The sequence below is a fragment of the Mus caroli genome, unplaced genomic scaffold, assembly GCF_978045245.1.
Source record: "Mus caroli unplaced genomic scaffold, Mus_caroli_1 scaffold_14, whole genome shotgun sequence".
NCBI lineage: Eukaryota > Metazoa > Chordata > Mammalia > Rodentia > Muridae > Mus > Mus caroli.
Window position 1 is genome coordinate 107,961,956 of NW_028227269.1, and position 15,874 is coordinate 107,977,829.

General features: G+C 50.0%; 1 long non-coding RNA gene across 1 annotated transcript; it reads right to left on the reverse strand.

Moving 5' to 3' along the window:
* Window positions 1-5,537: 5,537 nt before the first annotated feature.
* On the reverse strand, window positions 5,538-7,416 carry LOC147001325 (uncharacterized). Its single transcript, XR_015045287.1, has 2 exons — window positions 6,466-7,416; window positions 5,538-5,909 (listed from the first exon to the last, which is right to left on the reverse strand). It is a non-coding gene; the product is annotated as an uncharacterized LOC147001325 (long non-coding RNA).
* Window positions 7,417-15,874: the final 8,458 nt, after the last annotated feature.

Genomic DNA, 15,874 nt, shown 5'->3' on the forward strand with positions numbered 1-15,874 from the left:
CATAGGAACAGAGGGTCTTGTGGTCTTCATCACAGCTCACTGAAAAGCTCAGTCGCACTGCAAAAGAGATTACTCTAGGGACACATTCATGCATGAATGAAAACTTGTTTCCATCCTTAGAACCCATTCGAAAAGTAGAGCTCTGGTGGCAAACACCCTTGTAATGCCTGCCCTGCAGGAGTGAGAAAATCCCTAGGGCTCGCCAACCAGCAGCCTGACTAAATCAGTGGGCTCCATGCTCACAAGCAACATGAATGATTCCTGAGAACAATGTTCAAGGTTGATGTCTGGCCTCCAAGCTTGTGTTCACAAATGTGCATGCACACACTTATACATGCACACAAAGACACATGCCTTCCACATGTGTGTGCACACAACACACACACACACACACAGAGATATTCAAAGACAGAGAGGGAGGAGGAGGGAGGGAGGGGAGAAAGGAGGAAGAGAGGGACAGAGAAAGAGAAGAAGGGAGAGATAGATATGTAAATAAATTAAATACTACAGAACATCTTGCAGACAAGTGGGTAAATGTGAACACGAACTATCTGTGTCTTAGTTAAAATAGTCATCACATCACAGCGAGGAAGCATAACTGTGACACACACTATGATGCAGATGTCCTTTTCCTCCTAGGCCAGCAGCCCAGGACACAGGGGACTTTGTGGCATATTCTGGGACCAGCAGAAGTGCACACACACCCTTGTGAAGCATACAGCCAAGCTGTGAGCGCCTACACACCCCACCACTCACTCTGCTACAACCCTTAGCACTGACTGCATGGACAGTTGGCCACTAAGTCTAGCTGCAGTCTAAACAGAGAGATGGGGTACATTTCTGAGAAGGAGTGGGTGACATCTTGACCCCATTAGAAAGACAGAAAAGTTGGCTCTCAGGTTTACACTTTGGGCTGTGGCTAAGGATGACCATACCCTGCCAAGAAGTTGCCAAAGTCACCCAGGGCACAGTGGAGGGGTCAAGAAAGAAGAAAGGGAACATGAGAAAGAGTGGGCTTAGAGGTTAGCTGTGCTTCTTTGTGGACCTGGTAAGCCCAGACGCAGTTGAGGATCTCAGGATAGCCAGTGAGCGCTGAGAAGCTGGATCTAGACTCAGGGATGCAGAGATTATGGCAAGTCTTGCTCCTGAATGAATCACAAAAACTGAGTGCAGTTTTCCGAGGAGCATGTCCCTTGGCACCTGTAGAGAACACACCCAGTGCCTGGTCTTACCTTGGAGCACTCTTCTCCCCACCTCTTAACTTTCCATCTCCTTCCTCCCTCCTCCTAGACCTCCACTTGATTTTAAAGTGCCATGGCTCAAACCCATGGTTTTGCACGTTCTAGTCAGATCTTCTGTCAGCAGGCACAATTCTCAGCTTTTGAGAGACGGGGTCTCCCTCTATATCCCAGGCTAACCTTGAACTTATGATCCTCCTTGATCAGCCTCCCAAGTAGCTGAACCTAAGGATGTACGCCTCCAAGCCTTCCCACCTCTACCTAGAAATGGAGAAAATCTGTACTGAAAACTTTAAGTAAAGAATGAATCAATTGCCCTGGTGGTCCAGCATCCTGAAAGGACCAAGTTATTTAATCACTTCAGGAGCCAAATGCAACAGAGAGTGTCCTGAAAAGATTATGATGGTAACCAGCATAAAAGCAGCAAAGACCTTCTTGTGAACACTGCTAGCCAGTAAACTAGCTCCTCCAGGGTGTCCCGTGTAACCCAGTTCTGCCTGCTCTTTTTCTCTGGGTTATTCTTCACCTGTCTAGAAAGCAAAGACCTCTCCAACTCTGTCACTGTCAGGCAAAGGAAACGGAAGGTCACAAGGAGTCATTCAATTAGCAGGTAATTGGTGGAGAAAAGTCCAGCGCATCGTACACAGGAGCTCAGAACATTTACTTTGGGTGGGAGTGGGGGTGGGGTGGGGTGGGGTTGAGTGAACTATGAAATGTTGCTTTCTTTCTCCCAACTAGCTGTGAGTTTTCTACAGCCAGAGATCAAGTCATGGTTTCCAGGGAGAACAGCCTCTGGTCCCCCACCCACATACAGTTGAGAAGAGGATGGATACAAGATGAATACATTGTATCTGCTAATAGGGGACTGTATCCAACACTGTCTGCTAACTACAAAGTTTCCAATAAACCACTTGGGTCAAAGGGGATAATACATCATCTCTTATCAACAAACTAACTGTTTCCCCAGCTATTCAGAGATTTGTGTCCACTAGCCACTCCACAGACTGTGGCTTGTATGTCAGGGGCTTCAGGTAGAATCCTAGTTGGTTTCTGAGGCGTAAGTAGTTCACAAGAGACACTTGATGAACAAATGAAAAAAATCAGCAGGGGGAAAAAAACCTTATCTCGGGCTACACTGTGCCCACCTGCCTGCTTCCCTAAGGCCACAGCTGCAAGACTGCAGGAGACAATGTTTGATTTTTCATCCCTTAAGGCTGGCATGATGCTTAATGTTCAATACGTTCTCCCTTTTCTTGTCTCTTCTTTTCCTTTTGATATCTGGGATCAAACCCAGGACCCTCCACATGCTGAAGATTCTTCCTCAGTACAATACACATTTCTTGGGTGAATGAATGAATGAATGAATGGATGGATGGATGAATGAATGAATGAATACTTTCCTATAAAGGCAGGTGTATTCTATCCTTTCTACAATGCAGATCACCAGGAGCTGGGAGGATCCTTACCAGTCCAGTCTGATGAGAATGTCCCAAAGGAGCCTGCCTGGACCTGATGCACATCCTCTCTCCATGCTTCCTAAAAGTTTAGCAGGCAAAAGTATACCTAAGGCTCTGACTCTTCTTCCTGGCCCTCTCTTCCAGGCTTGGAGCTAGCATTTTGTGTCCCTGGTTCCAGTGTTTTGAGCTCCCACTGTGGCTGTACACAGGCAGCCAAGGCCACAGCTATTGGTATATGGCATGTCTTGTGCTCTGAGAATCCAGTTCCTGAGAGGTGCCATTGGAACCCCGAAAGGCAAATTACCAAGTGGCATTTTTCCTGCTCCTATCTTCCCTTCAGGGTGCCTCAAGTCTCTTGGTTTGATCATTGAGATTCCCTAATAGAGCCCCAAGGAGAGAAGGTCTCAGCAAGGATGGAAAAATTGCATCTTGATACAGGTGGCCAAGGCTCACCGATCTGGGAGAGTGCCCCATCCCTGTCTTGAGCTAGGTGAAGCAACACTGTCCTCTTAGCTTCTGGTAGGCATCTAGGGACGCTGTTGTATATGTGCCTATAGCACGTGGATAATAGATACATCTTGCACCTTGGTGGCACTTGAGTGTTACGATGCACCATCTGAGTTTTTCCTTCCTAGGCTCAGCTCACTTGATAAAGGGCATAAGGAAGGTGGTACCTGACCATACAGACATGGTGGACAAAGACCCTATACATAGTCACATCCCCAGTGTACCCATCATCACCACCACCACATACAACCACACCTGTGAAGCCCCCACATCTCCTTTGTCTGTTTTTTTTTTTTTAAATAAGAACGTCTATTTCAAAAACTTTCAAATTAATCATTAAGATAATTGCAAGTCCCAGCTTCAGGGCTCATTGGAATTTTAAGTGTGTCCTAGGGGTGATGAGATTGCTCATTGGGTAAAAAGGCAAACAGCACAAGCCTCACTTGAATTTGATCTCCAGAGACCAAGGAAAAAGCCAGATGTGGTGGCACACACCTGTAATTCCAGAAGTCCTACAGCAAGATGGGAGATGGAGACAGGAGCATTGCCTGGAATCTCAGAGGCTGAGTAGCCTAGAGTACACAGCAGAACAGCCACAAGAAAGACCTTATCTCAGCAGAGACCCCCCTCAGTAAGAGAGACCTCTCAACAAAAGAGACCCCCTTCAACAAGAGAGACCCCCTTCAACAAGGTAGAAAGCCAAGAATGCCCAAATGTGTTATGTTCTCTCCACATACACACACACTCTCTGACTGACTGACTGGCTGGTTGATTGATTGATTGATTGATTGATTGATTGATTGATTGATTAAACTGCATTTTCCAGATCCCCGGGGCATCCCAGAGGCTCTATGAGCTCCAGAGATATACAGCCATGGGGATTCCAGAGTCCACTTCCTAGCTCCATTTTCTGGAGATTGCCCCTCAGTTGTGGGAAGAGGAGGAAGAGAAAGCACTGAAGTGGTCTAAAGGAACAGTCTCCAGGGGGGCCGTGTGTGCCAGTGTGGCAGGAAGGGATGGGAACAGTCTCCAGGGGGGCCGTGTGTGCCAGTGTGGCAGGAAGGGATGGGATGTGAAGTCAGGCTTCAGTGCTGTCTGCTTTAGTCTCCTCACTCCAAGAGTTAGGGAGGACATATGGGATCGTCTCGTCTGTAGAAAGCTGAGGGGCCACTGTGGTTTCAGAATGACTGCCCCACCAAAAATGGGCATGCCCCCCATCCCAAGGACCGGCCATGGCCCACTTCTTTCACATCAGGGACTTTACAACTTGTGGTTAAGTTATGGATGTAGAAGACAGAGGTAAAAACTGGATGTCTGGAGCCCAAAGTATGTCTTGATGGTTTTTTTTTTTCCTGAGATGGGTTTATTAATTTTGTACATAGGATTTTTTCCTACATATATATCTATGCATCTCATGTGTGCCTAGTGCTAGAAGATGAACCTGAATGATCCCAGAGTTCCCAACCTGATCCCCAGCATCCCCAGCATCCCCAGCATCCCCAACATCCCTAGCATCCCCAGCCATGGTCAGAAAGTGAGCCGGAATGAAGGTGTGTCAGAGAGATGCTGCCTCACAACTGACTGTGGAGATGCAGGAAGAGGCCCCAAGTCAAACATCCCAGGTAGCATCTAGAAACTGGGAAAACAGAGAAGTAGCCCTTCTTACTGGAGCTTCCAGGAGGATGCAGCTCCTGTCGACAGCTTCCCGTCAGCCCAGTGGCACTCTGTCAGGCGTCTGGAATTCAGACTATGAAGTAATGCACTTTGTGTTGTTTTAAGCCACTGGGTGTCTGGCAATTTGTCACAGCAGTGATCGGAGCCGAATTAACTCCTGTGTAATCATACCCATGTGTTGTTGCAACCGACAGTGCGGCCACATCCTGCCTCTTATGTGCTGCTTTGGGGGTTTTCTCCTCAAAGATGACTATGAGCCTAGCAGCTGTGGCCCCTTGTACCTCTAAGGGCTGAGAACGCAAACGCTCTCATTTGGTCTAGTGGTCATACTCACTCACTTATTCACTAGTCAGCAAATAGATACTGAGTGGCGATGTTCGAGGAGCTGTCCTGGGCTTGAGAAGGAGTAGGACCATGAATGACACCCCAAGTCCCTCCTTCTTGCATGTGAGTGTTGTTTTCAAGACCCTTGAAGAAGAAGCAGACCTGCTCAAGGCATCCCCAGACTCCAGGGAGCCCCAGCAAGAGGAAGAATAAAGTCCTGCCTAGCCATACATTAGAGTAACTGATACTCAGTCACAAAGAGTAATGAAATGTTGGCACTGGTTGCAAGGATAAACCTCAACAGTCTGATGCCCAAACAGAGAAGCCAGACCCCAAATACCAAATGGTGCACCATTTAATCTGCCGGGAGTATCCGGAATAGGCGCATCCCTGGAGCCAGGGTAAAGACTGGGAGCTGCCAGATGGCAGGGAGGAATGGCGAGTGACCTCTCAAAAGCTTTGTGTTGTGGTGATGAAGAAATCGGAGCTGGATGTCCCCGAGGGTTGCACAACGATGCGAAGATATTCACGCCACCGAATTCTACCCTCTAAAGTGGCGTAAACGGGCCAGGCCCGATGAGAATCATATGCATTCTCTACTGCAGTCTCAGTGACTTGAGAGGTTGGAACAGGAGGATCCCCGCATTCAGGCTAGTCTGTGTGACAGAGTGAGTTCAAGTCCAGTCTGGAGGACTCAGTGAGAGCCTGTCTGAAATTGAAAGAGTCAAAAGGTGAAGGGACGTGGGGAAGGTGGCTTAGTGGGTAAGGCCCTTGCCGTACAAGCCTGAGGATCAGAGACTGAATCTCCTGAACCCACACGAATGGGAAAAGCTTGGCATGGCCACACATGCTCAACTCCAGCACCAAGGAGCTGGGAGTGGGATCCAGGGAGTTCATTACTTGTCCAACCTAACCCAAGTGAAGAGCCTGAGGCTCAGTGAGAGACACGACTCAGGGTGATAAGATAGGTACTGATAGAGGGAGACCCTTGACATCCTATTCTGTCCTCTGAATACATACTCCTCTTTCCAGCTCAGCAAATGACCACGTGCTTTGTCCAACATCCATGAACCCCCTAGGCTTGCTCCCTACTAGTTCAGAATTTAAATGGCAAGTGTTCGATCTTAACCACTATGTAGTGAATCAGGCAGTACAATTCACGTGCTCCCCTTGGTGGAGGTGTTTGGTTAGCTGTGCAGTGGAGACCCAGGGATGCTGTGGAATTCTGGATCTCAGACTACAGATATGCCACACCTGGGAGGTACCTGCCAAGGGCCAACCACCGACACCAGGGTCCTCATCTTTCTGAAACCGCCATGGTCACTGTGGCAGCCAGCCTCTTCCTCATCTGAACCTGGTCTGTAGCGCCCTGGGTATCACAGCCTACCCCGACCTCTGCAGAGAGTTCGTGGGGGAGGTGGGGGGGGGAGACTTTCCACCCAGGTACACAGCAGGCCTGAGAAAAGAAAGAAGAGAGGAAAGAGAGATCCATGGATCTGAGTAGGCACGACGCATCAGCTGTGGGGGGAAATGGAAGAATGATCAGGGTGACTGAGTGAGCACAGAGACACAAAGCAACACTCTTCTCTCCACACACAGCCATCTATTAAGACACTACTGAACGCAGCATTTCCCCAGCCTTGAGTGGCGTTGACCATAAACCCTTTCAGGATTTTTAACACAGGTCTGGAAGAGAGACCAAAGTCCTAGAGGGAAGACTTGCCTCGGTGGCCCAGCACTGAATAAATACCTTACGCGATTAAGTCTATTTGGCATGCCCCTGACTGGGGTCCAGACATCACATCCAGGTGCTACCCAAGTTCCCCACCAACTTGGACCTGAAAGGACCGACTCATCTTTGGAAGATGGGCAGCATCCACCCAGATGGGCACACGCTGGGCCGCCCTGTCCAGTATCCTGTGCCTGCTGGCTGCTTTAAATAAAAACAGCCGTGTTTCCAGCCAACGTAAGGAGGGTGGGATCAATCGGGTACACTGAAGCAGATTACCAAGCAGGTGGCTTTGGGCTAAAGATAAATTGTGTCCTCATGTAACTTGGGAAGAGTGGGATGTACACAGCTCCTACTGTGCAAAGCAAGATTGTTTAGTTACTTCTTTCTGCTGGGGACCAGGGCTGCAAGGAGCCCCAGAAGACCCTCCCTGGCTGAAGTGCCATCACATAGGGTGATGCCCTAATTCCCACGCTGGAGATCATGAGGGGTGGGGGGGTGGGGGGCGGGGGGAGACAGACTTGGGTTTGAGAGTCAGGGTAGGTAGGACAGGAGCCTGCTTCCCTCTTCTCAGGGTCACAGCTGCACAGAGCAGAACAGGACAGGGCAGAGCACACCCACATGTAAGTCTCTGCTCAGGACTTGGGTGTCACATCCCATTCTCAGCAGGTATCATATTTGGGGGTCACCCTTTCTTCGCTGGCATGAGTTAATGTTCCCCACCAGACATCTGGCCTGGTAGGTCTGCATAACTCAGTTGGAAGGAGCTTACCCATCACAGGTTTCTGCAGCTTCAGTATCTACTGCTCCTGGTCTCTGTGCAGACTAAAGACTCCTCATCTCTCTCCCCCTCGCCCTCCTCCCCCTCTCTCACGCCCTCCTCCCCCTCTCCCTCCTCCTCCCCCTTTCCTCCCCCTCCCCCTCCTCCTCCCCCCACTCCTGCCTTTCTTCCACTTCTGCCTCCACCTCCTTTGTATCTTTTTGGGGGTGATAATCTTAAATTCACAGGAAGTAGCTAAAATAATACAGAGGTCTCATAGCACCTTCATCCAGACCCCCTCCTCCCTCCCCGCCCCGTGCAGCATCCTACATGACAATAACACAGTATCAAATCAAGGAGTGACCTCAGGAGCAGTCACCTCCCTGCTTCTGGTCTCCCTGGTTACACAAGTTGTCACAGGGGCTTCGGAAGAAAGTGTCATGACCATGGGTTTTTCAGAAGACTTTGTTTCCAGTGGTTCTGGAAGCTGGAAAGTCCAGGATCCAGATGCTGTGTGGCTTGACTCGGTCCCAGCTCTTCTTGCTGTGTCCTCACATGACAAAGGGATACGCTGTCCTGAATCTCTTTAAACAAAGCTAATTTACAGGAAGTTCATCCCACAGTCTAACTCTTCCAAATGACTTACTCCAAAATACCCTCACCTTTGGCATCAGGACTTCAACATGGGCTCTGGAGGGATGCAATAGTCAGTGCACACAACACATGTACTCGTGTGTGTGTGTGTGTGTGTGTATGCTCACTTACTTGAATGCAGTTTAATCAGATGATGGATTAGAGAAGGCAGCATAATTAATGTGTAGATCAGCTGTAGCACACAAGGATCTCCCTTACTAGCCCCAGATTATGGGGTCTCACTCCTCCCTTCAACCTTAACCCCTAGAGACCCACTGTCTAGCCCTTATATCTGTCATGTCTCCTCAAGACTGTGGTGTGTCAGTCTTCAAGATGGGCTTGTCTTATTAGACACAATACTCTCCAGCACCCCCTCCGAGTTGCTGCCGGCACCCATAGCTTGATCCCCCTCTCACTAGCTGACCAACATTGCACCTAGCAAGGACATTCAGGTCTCCAGCTTTATGCTCTATGCATCAAATGCTACATTTCACCCAGGACTTTATAGAATGGCCTGGGGCTCAGCAATGAGGCTAGGCTAGCAGGTCAGGGAAACCCAGCGCTGAGATTAAAAGCATGCACCACCATGCCTGGCTTTTTATATGGGTGGGGATGGGGGGGTAGGGATGAAACCCAGGTGCTCATGCATTCTCAGACAACACTTTCCTAACCGAGCTGTGTTCCTGGATTACATGTTTCATTTGTTGTTATTATTGTTTGTTTTGACACAGGGTCTTTCTGTGTATCCCTGGCTGGCCTGGAACTCACTCTGTAGACCAAGCTGGCCTCAGACTCATAGAGATCTGTCTGCTTCTGCCTCTTGAGTGCTTGGATTAAAGGCGTGGATCACCACACCTGCCTATGTTTAGTTTTTAAGGAACCTGGCCAACTTTTCAGGAATGAATGCGATGCCCTTTGCCCATCGGCTGTAGGCAGGGGCCCAGTTTCTCTGCACCTCGAAAAACATTCACTGCGACTACATCTTTGCTTTGGAAAGCGCTGGTCAGGTGTCTCTCACTTTGGGGACATTGGATGTTTTTCTCCAAGTTGCCATATGTCTAAGTTGTCTGGTACGCGTTCTATTCTGTTCCTGTTACTCTGAGTATGTAGCTAGGAACACTGCACACAGGTTTTGGGTTTTATTTCCCACATCTGCTTGCTATGAGTGTGCTCTCAGGGTCAGGTAAAAAAATCTGAGCATCCCTCTCAGCCTGTTCTAACTCGACTGTGACTTTGTGCTGTCCTGGCGGTGATCAGTACCCCAGGTCGGAGTCCCCAGTCGGACCAGGGCTCTACAGGCATTTTTGAAGCCCGTGGCTTGTTGTTTTACCCTCTGACATGGCACCACAGGGTGCAAAGATCATTACTTCTGAGGATCCCAGTTCTTTGTTTATTTGTTTTGTTTTTTTAATAACCTATGCTTTGGGAATCTTGTCTAACAACTGCTTGCCCAGCCTTTAGACTCCCCAAATTTTCTCCTACATTTCTTCTCTAAAACTTCAGTAATTTCACTGTTAATCTATGAGCCTGTTTTTTTTTTCTTTTTGAATCTTTATTTTATTTGTGTATGAGTGCTTTGCCCTGCATGTATGTCTGTACTTCGATCGTGGGTGCGCCTCGTGTCCGTGGAGGCCAGAAGAGGGCATCGAATCCTCTGGAATTGAAGTTACTGATGGGCGTGAGCCGCCATGTGGGTCGGAAACAGAACCCAGGTCCTCTGGAAGAGCAGCCAGTGCTCTTAGCCAAAAGCTGCTTCTTCCAACCCCCGTTTCCTAGAAACAGGTTGCCATTAACCATCAGTGGCTTCCAGTTCTCTCCATCCCTGCGATCAGTTCTGCGCTTTTCCTGAATCTTTGCTTCCATTGTTCTGGCCTCTCCATGCCTAGTCTATCTCCAGAAACATATCTGCCACTCAGCCCTGTCCAACACCCTGTCACCCCACATAACCCTTCTGAATCTACATCCTCAGACCCCTATCTCTAACCATATCTTCTCCCCCCACCTCCATCCCAAACTCTCAATCACCAGCCTGCCCGCCTGTGTTCCTCAGCGGCTCCTCAGAAGCCTCTTTGCTTCCTGCAGTGGCTTCTGTTATTTACTTCCTCCTTGAAACAGATGCTTATCAGAGGGAGGCCTGGGAGCCTGCTGAGAGAGAAGATGAGTCCTCTGACCTCGTCCAGCTGAATCCATGGCAGGCACTTCAGAATCACTATCTCTGGCATTTTTTTTTTCCATGAGGACAGGTATCTTCCTTCCCCAGGCCTGGGTTTCTCACCCACGAGGACTGGGTCTGAGTTCTGTCACTCCTTGGAGCCTCATGGTCCTCTGTCTGGGGCAGAAGAAGGTCTAAGGGGCTTTGTGTTATTCGAGAGAAGTATAGGTGGGAACACACAGGATCAAGGATAAGCGACACAAACCTGGAGTCACCTGGGAGGAGGGAGCCTCAACTGAGGAATTGCCTCCATCAGAGTGGCCTGTGGGAATCTCTGAGTGGCGTTTCCTTAATAGCTGATTGATGAAGGAAGGCTAGCCCACCTAGTACCAGCCTTGGGCAGGTGGACCTGGGTGTATTAAAAAGAAGGTTGAGCAAGCCAGAGCGGGTGCAAGCCAGTAAGCAGCACTCCTCCACGGCCTCTGCTCCGGTTCCTGCCTCCAGGTTTCTGCCTTGAGTTCCCTCCCACCTTGGCTTCCTCCAATGGACTGTGTCCTGGGATGTGTAAGGTTTAGCCAGAACAATCATGTCTAAGTCACTTTAAACTTTAGGATGCATTGGTAGCAGAACCATCTGTGACTGCCATGTATTGGTTACTCTCTGCTCTTCAGTACCTCTCAGTGTGACCTGCAAAACAGGCTAGAGGTCATGCCCTTCTGCTGGGAATGGGTGGGTCTGAGCCAGCTGGGCACTGGCTCAGATCTGAAGACAGGATAGGGACAGTAATAGGAGTCTGTCCTGCTGGGCACTGACCTGGCATTGTCCTCTCAACCCTAACCTGGAAGGCTGCCTTCCTCTCCTTGTCTGAGTTTTTGAACAAAGGATACCACATCCTTAGACGAAACCCGACTGTCACCCTGGAGGCCACAAATAAGGTTCCCAGACAAATAAACTAACTGAAAACTATCATAAGGAGCCTTAAATTAACAGGATGTCATTTTACAAGTACCTCACAAACCAGTGGGAGATGTAAGCCGGCCTGGGGTGACTCAGCACTTTCAAGTGTCTTTCATTACATAATACTGCTAATTTTTTTTTCTTCAAATGTAAGCAACGTGCTTTCTTCCTAAACATTGTGTTCTTTGTTCTGCAATTTGGAAAAATGAATTCCCTTTAAAGCAAGGCTTTACTCAACCACAGAACAAGGTGGCAAGGCTGGATCAGAGCTGCCCAGTCCCAGCCATGAAATGGAGATGGTTGCTCATACAGAGACCCCATATTCGTGGTTCCAGAGACCTGTGGTAGCTGGATGGAGGGTAGGTGCCCAGGATTGATTTCTAGAGCCCTTGACATTCACTGGTTACAATTTGGCCTTGTCTTCTCTCTATAGAGCACAGCTGTGTGCCAGGCATGGGCTACAGCCTGTCAAAATTTGCTGAGTACTTACAGTGTGCATATAATCTAGACTAGGTGCTGGAGGGACCCCGTGACCCATGCAGTTCTCATAAGTGTGGACAGGTGGGCAAGGGCTTGCCCAGGATACCATGGGGGTACTTAAGGAGGTTCAACATCCAGCCTGGGGCCTGAGAAAACTGCAGAGGGCCAAGTTTACAGAAAGTCTCAAAGTACAATCCTGGGAATTGGGGAGGGTATGTCAGAGGAAGGGCTCCCGGGAATTTCTGGTATACAGCAGTGAAGGCAGGATTCAGGGGCGATACCACCCTACTTCCCCCAGGCTGTGGTTCCATGGGGAGACAATGCTCCAGGAACCAGATGACTCCGGTGCAAACCTTGGCTCTTAGGTATCCAGAAGGGTGTGGCACCAGAGAACAGAACCACCTTAGAACCAGCTGGAAGGTTCTGGAGCTAAGCAGCAAGTTTCTCATGGGGTAGGTAGATGCATGGGAGTCACAGGCCGGACTGGGTTTGAGCAAGAAAGCCCCAGTACACAAATGCTACTGACATCTGCTGACAGGCTCTGCCACTAGAGAGATGCAGAGAGGCAGGGCAAAGTCTGATGACGTGGCCTAGTTACAGGTGGCTGAGTGTAGGTAGCAAGGAGACTGTGGCCAGCCCCTCAGGAGGGGCCCAGGGACTTTGACAATGTAGGAGGGAAAGAGGGAAGGATGCAGAGCCAGGTCTTCACAGCGAAGTGCTGATGAGGTCCCAATCAGCTATGCCTTGGGTGCTGTCCTGTGGAGAAGTCCCACTGGGAAGGGTGGGGGGAACCAGAGAGGCATTTGGAAGGAGCAGTTCACTGTTTCTGACTCCTCATTTGTCCCTTCTGACTGTCCCCTCAGTCCTCATTTGCGGCCTATGTCAGGGTCAGAGGCAAAATAACCACCCTGACCATGCCATTTGGGACACGCAAGATGCAGTCCGAAGACACCTGAAGCAAGGCCTACACATTGAGTTCTAACAGCCTAAGCCCCGGCAAGGGCCACACCTCACCTAGAGGCAACCCAGTTTGAGATCTGGGCCTTGGGAAGCCCAGGGTTATATGTGGCAGCTCCCCTGCCTCACCACCCAGGCAGTGAGAAGACCCCGGGGGGAAGCAAGGCCAAGTAGGGCTCAATGTGGGGGAGGGAGGGTGGCAGGGAGGGGTTGGTTTCAGAATCTAGGGAGGTCATGAAAAACCCACACCCTGTCCTCTGTTAAGATGCCCTGGCCTGCCAGTTCAGCTCCAAATATCATCCACATGGTCACTTGCAAACAGCTCTACAAAGCAGCCTCCCAGCTCCCATCATGCCCTGTTCTTCTGTGCACATAGACCCAGCCTGACGTGAGTCAGCTTAGTCCACCAGGAGGTGCAGATGTATGCGCGGAGTCCGGGACTGTGGGAAAGGCTTCATCAGAAACATTTGCTAGGTGCCACAAGGGAGATGGGAGCCTTCAGAGCAGATAAAAGGAGAGAGCTGTCTCTTTCTTGTCTTACTGGTCTCTCTGTGGAGAGACACCCTTGCTGTGCTAACAGGCAGCTCTCTATTTGGATAGAGGGGAGGAGGTCTGGGAGCCGCAGTACCTGTGCTTTCCCCAACTCTTCTTTAATCACACACACACATAAGGCAGAGTCCCTTTCTCTGGCCCTTTCTCTTAGTTTCTCCTTCTGAACAAAGCTAGGGATACAATCTCTTTGGGACCCCCTGCATCCCCACATCAATCACATTGGTTTCCGGAAATCATGAGGATGGAGCATAAAGAACTATCTATGTCCTGCTTCTGCCCCTGAGGTCACTGCCCAGCCACTTTCCACAACCTCAGCCCCATCCCTTCTATCTTAGTGGCCTCTGCGAGCCTCCAGGGGACCCTCTGAAGAGTAGCAGGCAGAGCTGAGGACATGACCCCCACCTGGAAGAGAGCGTTCTATCCTACAGAACGCTGCCAGGAGGTATGTGGGCAGAGCGGGGAGCGGGATGTGTACTGAGGCCTCCCCACACTGTTTCCCGTGTACCTGCCTATGTGACCAGAACCTCTCAGGGGCTGCTTTCTGTGCGAGTCCGTCCTGTGATCAACCAGGCTCCACAGAAGGGAAAGCAGGCTTTCCAGTGGCTGCTGACTGCCCAGGTGGCTGAGAGCCCATCTTCAGAGCCTCTGGTGGATCTCACTTCAAATCTGGGAGCTCAGACCTAAGTGACCAAGCATGGAACAAAGCTGCTACTTAAGAGTGGATGTCCTTGGGTTCCTGGAGGTCAAACCTTGACTTGATCCAGACTGGAGAAAGGTCCTATTATTCCAGAGCCTTGTTATCTGGGAAAGTCCCAAGGTGGTGAGGTGGGAGAGGTCAGCTAGTGGCATCCATACCAGCTCCCTTTGGCTCATGGTCTCATGAGCCAGGTTTTCCGGGATGTGTGACCAGCAGGAGACCGCCTCCAGGCAGCTCCGATTGTCCATGCCGCATGGCAGCGTATTGTGCAACGGCCCACTGAGTTATCTCTACTGGGTGCCAGGAAACAATTGTCCCATCTGGCTTGCCATCTGGGCCCAAAGTCCATGCCAGCTGGGCACTCAGTCCTGAGCCGTCTTCCTCTGGATGTCCAGCATCACAGAGCATAGAAGTCCTGTCCACCCACATTTCTATGCCCCACAGTAGGCTGCCCATCCCATAAACATTAACTTCTCATCCCAGCTTTATGCCTCTGACACTAAGGAGTCCACCCCCAAGCTTCTGGAGCTGGGCACAAGGCAGCCCCAGACTCAGGGAGATTTCTGAGGCTCTCAGAGCCAGCCTGAAAGCCCCCAGGCCTAGGGAAGTGCGTACCTAGCAGTGATGACCTTAAGCCACTCAGCTACCTCTTGTACGTTCTTATTCCATACTTTCTTTGGGTAAGTCCTGGTCCTTGCAAGTACTGCTCTCTTTCAGTCTTGGGTGTGGGTGTGCTGCAGGAGAGAATAGCAGAGAGAGGAAGCCAACACAGGCCGTCAGAAGCCATCGGTGTGCCCAGAGGGTCAAGTTGCCTGTAGAAGGAGCTGCCTGACCTTTTGTACTGAACCCAGAAAACAGACAAGTTCCTGGAGGAATGGTGGACGTTGATGATTAAAATGGTCTCCTAAGGGCCAGCAGTGTGGGGCTGGGTAAAGACCTGAGTTAGAATCTCCAGCACTCACATTACATAGCTGGGCACGGCTGTGCAATCCCAGCTTGTGGGGTGGAAATGTAGGCAGAGCCAGAGAGTTCAGTGAGAGACCCAGTCTCAAAGCATTAAAGTGGGCAGTGGTGGAGAAGGACACCTGATGTGTATACCCGGCCACACACAGACACACACATGCACACACACACGTGGGTCATCTGTGGTAGGGCAGGGGGTGAGGCCATGTCAGTGAGGTGTTTATTTTCTAATGTTGCCCTAACAAAGCACCACAGCCAGGATCTTTAAAATGCAGCATGGTTGTCTTATTGTTCTCAAGCTGGAAGCCCAATGAAGGTGTCCATAGGATGGCCCTTTCGAGGTCTCTTCCCTAGCCTATAGCAGTCACCTTGCAATGTCTTCACATGGCATGGGTGTCCTTCTCATGTTTATGCTGCCCTCTCGTCAGGACCACAGCCGTGCCCACCAGAGCAGCCCCACCTTATCTTACCCACTCTCCATACTCAGTCTCGGTCTAAGAAATCAGTAGTTTGAGCGTCAACAAGTCAGCCAGAAACAGGGACTGAAATATTTGTCTACAGAACGTGAAAAGGGACGAGGAGATGGATCACTCAGTAAAGTGCTTGCCGGGCAAGCATGAGAACCTGAGTTGGACCTCCACAACCCATGTACAAAAAACTATGCTTGGAACTCCAGTGTTGGAAAGTTAGAGACAACCTTGCTGTCTATCCAATCTAGACAAAATAATGGCTTCCCACGTTTGAGAGGGAGACCCTATCTTCAAAACACAAGACAGACAGCTCCCAAGGAAGGG